Source organism: Mustela erminea, chromosome 18, assembly GCF_009829155.1.
Source record: "Mustela erminea isolate mMusErm1 chromosome 18, mMusErm1.Pri, whole genome shotgun sequence".
In the NCBI taxonomy this organism is placed as follows: Eukaryota; Metazoa; Chordata; class Mammalia; order Carnivora; family Mustelidae; genus Mustela; species Mustela erminea.
In genome coordinates, this window is record NC_045631.1 from 28394965 (window position 1) to 28407483 (window position 12519).

The following is a 12519-nucleotide window of genomic DNA, read 5'->3' on the forward strand; positions in this document are numbered from 1 at the left end:
TCATAATTTTTTTTAGTGTGTTTGAACCAAAACCAAAGTAAGAACCACATATTGTAATGTAGATTATGTCTTTTAAATCTCTTTAAATTTTAAACTATTACCATCCCATTTTTCTCTTCTTTGCAATTTATTAGTTGAATAAATCAGGTTATTTGTCCTAACATTTCCCATAATCTGGGTTTTGCTGCCTGCACCCTGAGGTGCAATTTTGCTTGAGTTCTTTTTTTTTTTTTTTTTTAAGATTTTATTCATTTATTTGACAGACAGCAAGAGAAAGCACAAGCAAGGGGAGTAGCACAGGGAGAGGGAGAAGCAGGCTCCCCACAGGGCAAGGAGCCCAATGAGGGGCTTGATTCCAGGACCCTGGGATCATGACCTGAGCCACCCAGGTGCCCCTTGTTTTTTTGTTTTGTTTTGTTTTGTTTTTAATTTTAATATGTATTTCCTGTTAATACAGGATATTAATATATTAATATATTGTTAATTGGATATCGATGCTTAATCAGATTCAAGTTTGATTTTTTTTTTTTTAACCAACTCTACTTTATAGGTGGTATTCAGTTCTTTCACTGGGATGCACATAATATCTGGTTGTCTTTTCATGACATCACCAGTCATTGGTGCTCAGTGACTAGATACATTAGTTTGTTAAGAATTACAAAATGGGGGGCGCCTGGGTGGCTCAGTGGGTTAAAGCCTCTGCCTTAGGCTCAGGTCATGATCCCAGAGTCCTGGGATGGAGCCCTGCATCTGGCTCTCTGCTCAGCAGGGAGCCTGCTTCCTCCTCTCTCTGTCTCTGCCTGCCTCTCTGCCTACTTGTGATCTTTGTCTGTCAAATAAATAAATAAAATCTTAAAAAAAAAAAAAAGGAATTACAAAATGGGGGACACCTGGGTGGTTCAGTTGTTTAAGTGTCTGCCTTCAGCTCAGGTGATGGAATAAAAGGATTAGGGTCTAGGGATTGAGTCCTGCATCGGGCTCCCTGTTCAGAGGGAAGCCTGCTTCTCCCTCTGCCTCCTGCTCCCCTGCTTGTGCTCTCTCTCTCTCTCTGACAAATAAATAAAATATTAAAAAATAATTGCAATGTGGGCAGCATCTGCCTGGCTCAGTCAGTTGAGTGATCATCTCTTGGTTTCAGCTCAGATCATGATCTTGGGTTTGAGATTGAGCCCTGCATGGGGCTTTGTGGTTATCGTGGAGTCTGCTTGAGATTCTCTCCCTTTACCTCTCCCTCCCCCGTCTCCCTCCCCCGTGCGTGCACACGTGCCCTCTCTCTCAAATAAATAAATAAATAAATAAATTTCTTAAAAAGAAGAAGAAAGAGAATTACAAAATGGTGGGGCACCTGGGTGGTTCAGTCAGTTAAACACCTGACTCTTGATCTCAGCTCAGGTCTTGATCTCAAAATCATGACTTCAAGCCACGTGTTGGGCTCCATGCTGGGTGTGGAGCCTACATAATAAAAAGGAAAAAAAAAAGAATTACAAAATGCTGATATTTTATTTCAAAGATGCTTTTATCATTTGTTATCTGGAAGTTTCATGAAGAGAAATTTTCCTTTACCTACCATGTGGTTATCCAAAGACACTGTTAGAATAGAAAAAGCAGAATGGCAGATGAAATGCCTCATTCATTTCCTTTATTTTCTAGTTTTCAAAACAGTAAATTATTAGATTACAATTTAAAATTCAAATAGGGATTTATTATGAAAAAGACACTTTAGAATGTATAGTGTATGAGCATCAGTTTTTTTTTTTTTTTTAACACTTTAGCAACACATAAAATAAAAGGCTAGCAATTTCCAGATTGGCAGCTGTGTACAGCTCCAGAGAACATTCTGCCCATAGAGGAGCACAAAGGAAGATTCTGGGGGAGCGCTGGGAAAACGGGGGAGCGCTGGGAAAACGGTGGAAGTGGCATATGCAAATAATTGGGGCACATTGTTGGTATGTAGATGATGAAGTACTGAAATGTTTGGGGAAAATTGGATGGGTTCATGGACAAATAAGCAAAGGAAAACACATGACAATTTTTAACATAGGATAAATGAAAACTGTTGAAGAAAGGCAGTGTGGTCAGGAAAGCAACTTCGCTTGTTGGTCACCAGCATTTGCGTGGCCCTAATAATGAAAACACTTGCCTTTGGTATAACAAAAATTGTTGATGTGCTTATGCAGGGAACATAGGAAAAAGGGAAATGGGAAAGTTGGTATGGAGAAAAGAAATCCTTATCTACCAACGTGGGGAGTCAGTAGATTGTATCTAAGGCAGTCAAGAAGTTAAATAGAATATTCTATTTAGAAAGAGGAATATATTAGAAAAAAAAAAACAGCTAAAAGAGTTAAAGTGATTGCCTCTGGGGAGTAGAACCGGGAGGTCTAGAGAGATGTGGCAGGGGACTGATTTTTTTTTTATTAGAAATCTAGGCAACTTTCATACTATTATAGACATGAGCTACATGTATAAAAATAGAAATGAACCTAAAAATAAAGGGATAAGTTGTCCGTGAGATATGAAAAATGTAGAAAAAAGAGAACTGCAGAGTGAGTTTATGCCCAGGTCAGAAAAAACAATGCACAGAAATGTTTCAGCTTGCATTTAATCTGTAGACTTAACAAAGACCTCTTTCACCCACTTGCAGTGACCTCCTACTGCCCAAAAAGACCAAGATCAATATTTTTTTTCTACTTCCAGTACATTTGTTTAAAAAGATTTTATCTATTTATTTGACAGACAGAGATCACGAGTAGGCAGAGAGGCAGGCAGAGAGAGAGGAGGAAGCAGGCTCCCCACCAAGCAGAGAGCCCGATTCAGGGCTTGATCCCAGGACCAGGGATCATGACCTGAGCAGAAAGCAGAGGCTTAAACACTGAGTCACCCAGGCGCCCCTCCAGTGCATTTTTAATCATAACCAAGAGCTTATACTTTAGTCCTCTGCATGTTATCCAGAGTCACTTTTATCTTATGATCTCATGCCTAACCCTAAACCTGATTTCAAGTTAAATCCTCTTCTGGAAACGCCCTATCAACTGCATTGATCTCACAGGCTGTATATGATCAAGCCCCAGTAAAAACTCTGAAGTCTTGGATAAACTTCCCTTGTTGGCAAGGTTATGAACATACTGTCACACATCCGTGGTCGGGACTCCACGACCCCATGGGGAGAAGAGGACCAGAAGCTCTATGCTTCTACCCCTCCTGGACTCTGCCCTTGTGTCTCTTCCTTGACTGATTTTAATTTGTATTCTTGTGCTGTAATAAAACAGTAATAGTAAGTGAGGACCTTGTGTGGCTCAGTCAGTTAAGCGTCTGCCTTCTGCTCACGTCATGATCAGGGGGTCCTGCCATTGAGCCCCACATTGGGCTCTTTGCTCAGTGCGGAGCCTGCTTCTCCCTCTGCCTGCTGCCTCCCTGCTTGTGCTCTCTTTCTCTCTGACAAATAAATAAAATGTAAAACAAACAAACAAACAAAAAACAGTAATCATAAGTATAGTGCTGAGTATAGTGTGTTGTTCTAGCAAATTATAGAATTGAGGGAGGTCATAGAACCCTCTGAATGTATAGCCAGCTAGTCTGAAGTGAGGTTGCTCCTGGGAACCCACAAAATTGGAGCTGGTGTCTGAAGTGAGAGTCATCTGGTGGGGACTATTCACTCAGAATATACAGTTAGCCAGACTCACTGTTGTAAGTCATCACTAGGGAGCTGCTGGGACAGGAAAGGCCACCAGAGAAGTGAAAGTCCTTAGAGGTGAGTATCAGACCTGCTTAATTCTCTAGTCTGTGCTGTGGTCCCTCCGCACACCTCAAACCACTGGACAACCACCTGATTCAGCATACCTTCCCACAGCCCCAAATCTCAGAGACCAGTCCCATCTGTGGCTGCAGGGGTTTAAGGAGCAGTGGCCCAACACTCAGGGACTCGACACTAGCGCCCTGGCAGACCTGCTGTCCCAGTCAGGGTCTCATTAGAAAAAAGATGGTTTTAAGGATTTTCCGACAAGGGGTGCCTGGGTGGCTCAGTGGGTTAAAGCCTCTGCCTTTGGCTCAGGTCATGATCCCAGGGTCCTGGGATCGAGCTCCGCATCAGGCTCTCTGCTCAGCAGGGAGCCTGCTTCCCTTCCTCTCTCTCTCTCTGCCTCTCTACTTGTGATCTCTGTCTGTCAAATATATAAATAAAATATTAAAAAAAAAAAAAGGATTTTCCAACAAAAGAGTGGTCCTGGGCAACCACAAGGGAAAAAGCAGTAACTGCCAAGAATAGCAGCCCCAAACTCACAGCCACAAGGAGAGAAATATGGAACAGGATTCTGGAAAAGCGGCTGTCCTGGGGCATAACCAGCAGGAAGTAGCCTCTCCTTTCCTTCCCCTTTGTCTGCAAGGCGTTCCAGTAACAGCCTCCGCGGCAGAGAGGGGCAAGAGAGGCTGTCGATAGCCCGTGCACAGCAGCCTGTGGGGTGGACAAGAACAGAAAGCAGATCTGCTGGGATAGATGAAGACCTTCCGCACCTGGGTTCAAACCCTTTCTCTGACCTACCAGCTGCTCAGTGATCTTTAATACGTCTCGTAAAACTCAGTTCCTTCTTCGATAAAACAGAAGGCTTTAGTAACCAAGGGCCAAAAGGAAATAATGTACATGAAGTGGGGGGTGTAGCACCAGGGTCATAGCAAGAGGTCTGCAGCCGGCAGCCCGTAGTATGTACTGGAGGATTGCTGCTCTGCCTCTGCCTTCATGCCCAGCTCTCATTCCTGGGCTTCTGACTTGCTTCTGAGACCCAGTTGTCCCCATAACCCCATTTTGATCATGGGATCCAGGTCCTTTTTATTGTGCCAGAGACCCTGTTATTGGCTCTATCCTGCAGGCTCCGAGGAACGACACCTGGCTGCATGCTTGTAGGTAACCATGGAAACCTGCAGCCTTCATCAGGCAAATTGGTAACAGCCTGATGACAACGAAAGGGGAGAGAAGCTGAGAACAAAGACTTGTAGGAGCCAGTTTAAGCCAAAACCCTGTTCCAGCCTTGGGGTTGAATAGTTTGATCCATGAGAGAAGACCCCCCCCCCTGAAGCCCTGGTGCTTAGAGGACAAAGTGTCCTCACAGTGCAAAGGCAGGGTCGGAAGTACCCATGGCACTCCGCCTGCTGACTTCCCATGAGCTCTGCGTACGTTACAAACTCTGCAGGAGGGGCGCCTGGGTGGCTCAGTGGGTTAAGCCTCTGCCTTCGGCTCAGGTCATGATCCAGGGTCCTGCGATCGAGCCCCGCATCGGGCTCTCTGCTCGGCGGGGAGCCTGCTTACCTTCCTCTCTCTCTGCCTTCCCCTCGGCCTACTTGTGATCTCTCTCTGTCAAATAAATAAAAATCTTTAAAAAAACAAAAAAAAAACCAACTCTGCAGGAGCCATTTTTATTGAAAAGCTCTTGGCTTCCATAAGCTTCCTCTGAGGACTCGGTTGAGGAAACCAGGATTAGAGTGGCCAGAAGTAGAATGGAACAGATCTCCAATTTTAGAGAAAGGGAGGGTGTGAGGGTTGTGTTACAAAGAACTGCAAACTGGGTGGCCTCGACAACAGATGCTTATTGTCTCTCAGTTTCCGAAGCTAGAGGTCTGAGACCCAGGTGTCAGCAGCATCGATGCTTTCTGAGGACTGTAAGGAAGATTCCATTTTGTGCCTCTCCTAGTTTCTGGGGTTTGTTGGCCTTCTTTGGCGTTTCTTGACTTGTAGAAGCATCTCCCTGATCTCTGCCTTCACTCTCCCATGACATTCTTTTTTTTTTTTTTTTTTTAAGATTTTATTTATTTATTTGACAGAGAGATCACAAGTAGGCAGAGAGCCAGGTAGAGGGGGCAAAGCAGGCTCCCCACCGAGCAGAGAGCCCGATGCTCGATCCCAGGACCCTGGGATCATGACCTGAGCCGAAGGCAGAGGCTTAACCCACTGAGCTACCCAGGCGCCCCACTCCCATGACATTCCCTGTGTGTGTGTCTTTGTCAAATTTTCCCTTTTTGTATGACACCAGTCATATTGGATTAGCTCCCCCCCCCCGCCGCTGCCCCATAATGGCCTTATCTTAAATAATGACATCTGTAAGGACCCTATTTCCAAACAAGATTACATTCCAAGGTACTGGAGCTTGGGACTCCAACATATGAATTTTGAAGAGACAAAATTCAACCCATAACAGCGGGTACAAGTGGGGAACGTCCATCCCATGGCACCTGTCTTGGTTCTTAAATATTGACCCTTCTGGAATTTCTCACCAATCAGGAAGCCTCTGATATTCTGGGCTATGCCTTTTGCCCTACAGTACCTAGTCTTACCAATCTTGATGCTCCCCTTCAGTGATCTTGCTCCCTGGCATCCCTGAGTGTACATCTCCATGTCTCTAACCTGTCAGTATTTTTTCTGTCTGCCTGCAAAAGTTGAGTGTTTTCTTAGGACCAGCCTCACTGCTGGGGGTGTGTTTAATCCAGGCCCCTGTTTCTTTAGTGATGCCCCCAACGTCTATAGGTGGTGGGACCAAACCTAGCTGCCTTCTGAAGGAAGCCAGTAATGTTTGAGGTTCACAGGAAGGGAAGGACACTTAGATCCAGACAGGCAAAGTTCAGAACCAGAAGGATGCCTCAGGAAGCAGAGTTCATGTGTACCGTGGAAGATCAAAGGGTGTTTGCGATGGCCTGCTTGAATGGATGGCTCAGGCCCAAAGGCTGGATTGTGGCTCTGTGAAGGTCTGCAGAGGGGTCCTGCCCTAGAGGAAAGCAGGAATACTCTGGCAGTAGTTAGGAACATGAATTTTGTTCACTAGGTGTCAATTTCTGCATCCATAAAATCAGACCCGAAACAGAAGTTATCTTATGGGATTTGTGTGCTGATTAAATGGATAATGAATATATGGCCTTAATTCAGTGTCTGGCAAACAGCAAGCAAGCACTAAATACATATTAGCTATGGTGACCGTGATGGTCATTTATGGACATTTTACTGTTTCTACAGAGTTCCATGACATTGACAACTAAGTAGTTTCTGGGTGCGACTGATCAGAACTGCTGCTCCTTTCCTCTTAAAATCACATATCCACATAAAATTCCACAGACTCTTGGGAAAATGTTAACTATTCTTCAAGGTATTGCCACACAGCAGTATAGCTAGGTTGGGACCATTGAATGGGGACGAAGCTATCAATTTGTATCAACTTTAATATTCTTTTTTTTTTTAAGATTTTATTTATTTATTTATTTATTTATTTATTTATTTATTTGACAGACAAAGATCACAAGTAGGCCGAGAGGCAGGCAGAGAGAGAGAGAGGGGGCAGCAGGCTCCCCGCCGAGCAGATCGATGCGGGGCTCGATCCCAGGAGCCTGGGATCATGACCTGAGCCGAAGGCAGAGGCTTTAACCCACTGAGCCACCTAGGCACCCCTCAACTCAAATATTTTAAGTAGCTTTCTTGGCATGAGCAGGGAAAGAGTAACAGGTATCTTTTTCTTCCTCTCCAGAGAAAGGAGAAATTCTGTGGGTTCCTGAGATTCCACCACTGAGTGATAACAATTATCCTACACACTTCCTAACTTAGCTCAAAAATACCCACACTCTTTCTAACAGGGTCAGGTGCACCCCATCGTTTTGAGAAGATAATTTCCTCCGATGAGAAGTGAACCACATAAGTAGTCATTATGTGCGTGCACTCCTGTCCCGCCACAGTGTGATTTAATGTATTTTAGGAACTAAAGTTCAAAATGTGAGTTTCCTGCATAGAGAAAAATAATGTCAGAAAGCACTTAGGAAAAGGCACTGCAGACAGATTAAATACATTCAAAGATCTGTCCTTGGCCTTCTTTTCTGTTTTCCTTGACAATGTCATTCAAATTCCAGCTTGTGATGGAGGTCAGGTCCCTGCCTGCAGCTGCTGCTCACAGTTTCTGGAGGGCTGCGTTCTCCATCTCTAGCGCTCACTGGAAGGTCCACTTACAGCATCCTCATCAGAGCAATGGATTGCAGAGGGAAGTGACTCTGGCTACTCTTCCAGCCAACCCTACCTCCTTTCCTGCTTTCCCTGGGACCCCTTTTTCCTTCAATGCTACTACTGTGCTGTGGCTCATCTAGGCTGGAAACTGCTAAGTCAGTGATTCTTAGTCTTGTTTGAAGTCTCAGCCTTTAAGATTGGATAGAAGTTACTGGCTTTCCCCAGAAAAAGAAAAATATGGCTCTGCTCGCTTCAGTGGCACATACACTAAAATTGGAATGTCACAGAGATGAAGAGCGTGGCCCCTGTGCAAGGATGACATGCAAATTTGTGAAGTCTTCCATAATTTCAATTCTGTGGAATGGATAATGGATAAAAGGAGTGTGCTAGGCTCAGAACATTTCCAACAAGCACATCAAAGAACAATACATACAGCACGATTCTGGTTACCAAAGGAAACAAACAGGGGACAAATAAAACAAGACAAAAATCAGAGAGGGAGACAAACCATAAGAGACTCTTTTTTTTTTTTTAAAGATTATTTATTTATTTATTTGACAGACAGAGATCACAAGTAGGCAGAGAGGCAGGCAGAGAGAGAGGGGGAACAGACTCCCCGCTGAGCAGAGAGCCCGATGCGGGGCTCAATCCCAGGACCCTGAGATCATGACCTGAGCCGAAAGCAGAGGCTTAACCCACCGAGCCACCCAGGCGCCCCGAGACTTTTAATCATAGGAAACAAACTGAGGGTTGCTGGAGGGGAAGGGCGTGGGGGTGGGGTAATTAGATGACAGGCATGAAGGAAGGCACGTGATGTAATGAGCCCTGGGTTATTATGTAAGACTGATGAATCACTGAACCATACCTCTGAAACTAATAATAAACACTATGTTAATTAATTGAATTTAAATTTTAAAAAAAGAACCCCCCCAAAAGACATATATGGCTAGTCACACAAATAGTGTGACTATTAGTCAAAATTTCAGGGGGTCGGGACGCCTGGGTGGCTCAGTTGGTTAAGCAGCTGCCTTCGGCTCAGGTCATGATCCCAGCGTCCTGGGATCGAGTCCCATATCGGGCTCCTTGCTCGGCAGGGAGCCTGCTTCTCCCTCTGCCTCTGCCTGCCATTCTGTCTGCCTGTGCTCGCTCTCTCCCCCTCTCTCTCTCTGATAAATAAATTAAAAAAAAAATTTCCGGGGGTCTTCAGGCCCCCCATCAAAGCAATTCTGATTCCTCTCTTTTACTTCGTAATAATACCTGCTCAAAAACTTCCCTACTGTCAGTAAAATATGCCTACATTCCTTAGCTTGGCACATAGAGCACCCCATAGAGCTCTATGCTCTATGCTCTAAAACATCTTTAGAAATATGTTTTTCTAAAACAAATGGGTTAATACATGCACAGAACAGTGCTTGGCCCACGGTGAGTACTCAGGAAGTGTTAGCTATTATTATTATTATTTTATGATTATTATTATACTTTCAGCCCAACCAATTTCTCTCGTGTCCAGTTTTGCTCCCTCTGTGTTTTTATTCTTCCTGCCAGTCAAGGATTCCCCATGTCCCTAAATCCTCCAGCCCTCACAGATCACAGTTCCCTGAACCTGAGCCCCCCTCCTATAGGAAATTCAACTCCTTCCTTAATATTTCTGAATCTACACAGAGCTTTTTAGCTCTTCCCAGTTGGGGCTTTTCACCTCCTGCCCAGAACCTTTGTCCTGGCTTTTGAAGAATGATATGGCCATATTCCACACTTAGTCACTATAAGCATGGGCACAGTCCCTCTTCTCCATGACCCCACTTCCCATATAATCCAGCAGATACAGCAATTTTTTAAAGATTTTAATATATTTATTTGAGAGAAAGAGATCGATCATGAGCAGGGTGAAGGGTAACAGGAGAAACAGATGCCCTGCTGAGCAGGGAGCCTGTTGTGGGGCTCGATCCCCAGCCCAGATGCTTAACCAACTGAGCCACCCAGGCACCCTGATCAGGTGCTTTCAATTTAATTTTTAATTGTAATTTAAAATTTTCTTTTTCTTAAAAAGTCTACACCACAAACAAGTAAATTATCTAAGTTTTAGACCCTACAAAATTTAAGTCTGCCCCTATGTATAAAAGCCAGCTATAGCTTTGTTAGCTAAGGGAAGAATTTCGATTTTCTTCTAGGTGTGATGGGAAACTATTAAATGGTTTCAAATGAACAAGTGACATGAGCTTTCCTACATTTTAAAAAGATTGCTGTGAGGGGTGCATTTGGCCTTCAGATCAGGTCATGATTCCAGGGCTCTGGGATCAAGCCCCACATCAGGCTCTCTGCTCATTAGGGAGCCTGCCACTCCCCCTGCTATCTTTCTCTCTCTCTCTCAAATAAATAAATAAAATCTTAAAAATAAAAACATCTGATCAGTATGTGTACTCACTCACATTCCTGAAAAATAATATGCATTTTATCATGATCCTAATAAAAAAACTTGTTTAAGCTACACATTTTTATTAAAAATTAATTGATGAAGGAATATATAGTTTAATTGTTCTTATAATAAATAAATAACTTATGCTAGATCTATGTCATTTTAATCTGAAATTCAATGTCTGTGTTAATCCATTTCATGTAATGAATTAAAAAAGTACTTTTTCTATTTCTAAAAAAAGAAATGAAATGAATATTTATTTTGAATCTGAGAAGCAACCACAAAATTTCATGTTTACAAAAGTTTAAGTATTATAAATATCAAGTTCAGAAAAATAGTAGAGTATCCTATTTCTATGAATTAACTGCTTAACACAACTATAATACTTTCTCCTACTTTTTTTTTTTTTGGCTACAAATACTTTGTCTTCTTATGTGACAATTTTTAGTATCATTTTAAGTTTAATTGTCTAAGGAGAGGATATAAAGATCAGTCATCTTTCCTCCAGCATCATTGTTAAAAATTCATCTTTTATGATCTTTTTTATGAAGAAGAGCTTCTGGAGTAAAATTTTAGGACTGTTGTCAAATTTGGTCAGACCTCTCTCAAGTTTCTATCACAGATGAGCTGTAATATTACAGGGCGTTTTGTGTTTTCTTATAAAAAGTTAATCATCCGCCAGCTAGAAGTAAAACAGCAGCTGTAGGGACAGGTATTTTATGATGTGTGGCTGTATGCCAGAACAGTCCTATTTAGCCATGAGGATGTGAAAAAACACAGTTTTACAGGATGTTTTAGGCTTTGTTTTCATTGGGGCTTTCTTACTAAGTGTCAGACACCATGCCAAAAGTTAGGCGTGTACTATCTCATTCAATCTTTACGATTGCGGGGCGCCTGGGTGGCTCAGTGGGTTAAGCCTCTCCCTTCAGCTCAGGTCAAGATCTCAGGATCATGGAATTGAGCCCCGCATCGTGCTCTCTGCTCAGCGGGGAGCCTGCTTCCCCCTCTCTCTCTGCCTGCCTCTCTGGCTGCTTGTGATCTCTCTCTCTGTCAAATAAATAAATAAAATCTTTAAAAAAAATTTTTTTAATTAAAAAAAAAATCTTTACAATTGCCCTTTGACACTAGGCATGAACTGATTAGAAAACTGAAGTTTAGAGAGATTAAGGAATTGCCCTGGAATTCACCATAATAAAGAACATCTAGCAAGTGTAAGGGAGGTTGATCAGGAATTCGACTCAAGCTGCTCTCTGCGGATTCCCCATGACGTTGTTTCCCACCAGAATCACTCTCCAAAGAGCTCAAAGACAAGCTTAAAAAGACCCAGCTACAATCTTCCCATCAGTCGCAGTGCCTAGTCTGTGTTTTGTACATAGAAACTAAATGGAATTAAAAGGTGCTGACAGATCTCTTTAACAACAGATGACAATGTAACAGACCAAAAAAAGGCAGAGTCGACTTTCTAGTCCCACCATGGGAAAGAACTGACGTTCCATCCTCATTCATCAGAGTCTTCTAGTTTCTGTATTAAAGCAGAACCCGCAAATTCGGATCCCAAGGTGATGTGTTTTTCTCGAACTGAAAGTACAAATGAGTTGAACGTCATTGCCGTCTGAGACGAATGGTTAGGTGGGTACATTTACCTGCGGGAACAGCCTCCTCCTGGGCTGTTCCAGTTCCCTTGCCGCCGCCTGCTGCCCGCCTGGGCTTCCCACCGTGTCCCCAGCTGCTGACACGCTTCCTGGCACGTAGGAGACTCGGGATAAATTGAAGGTCAATGCACTGTTCTGAGCAAAGTCTCAGGGTACTGGGATTGGGAAAGAGAACACCCACGGAGCATCAGTACTATGCTAAATGCTTGGGGTACAAAGGTGGATTCAGTAGAGCTACAAAATTAGCAGGGCCCAGGGAGAAATGGAAATGAGGGGTGCCTGCAGCTTGTTCAGAAATTAAGCATTTCAAGACAGTGACAGCAGAGCCTTAAGCCAAACATGGGGGGCTCTTCTGAGTATGGGGTCTTGTGTGACTGTGTAGGTTCCATGCCCCGGAAAGTGGCCCTCCGTGAATTAGAAAGTTCTGTTCTCAAAGGGTTCTCAGCTCAGTGGGCAAGAAAGAAAGCATATACGATGATGATTTTGGGGTG

At 43.4% G+C, this 12519-nt stretch overlaps 1 long non-coding RNA gene and 1 other non-coding gene across 2 annotated transcripts in view; one reads left to right on the plus strand and one right to left on the minus strand.

Annotated features, from left to right (window-relative positions):
• Window positions 1-1421: 1421 nt before the first annotated feature.
• The window catches only part of LOC116578092, a 35622-nt gene continuing 24524 nt past the window's right edge, over window positions 1422-12519 (minus strand). Inside the window, exon 3 of the long non-coding RNA XR_004280733.1 lies at window positions 1422-1452. This is a non-coding gene — a long non-coding RNA (uncharacterized LOC116578092). The remainder of the gene's footprint in view (window positions 1453-12519) is intronic.
• On the plus strand, window positions 8207-8313 carry LOC116578572. Its single transcript, XR_004280944.1, has one exon. It is a non-coding gene; the product is annotated as a U6 spliceosomal RNA (small nuclear RNA).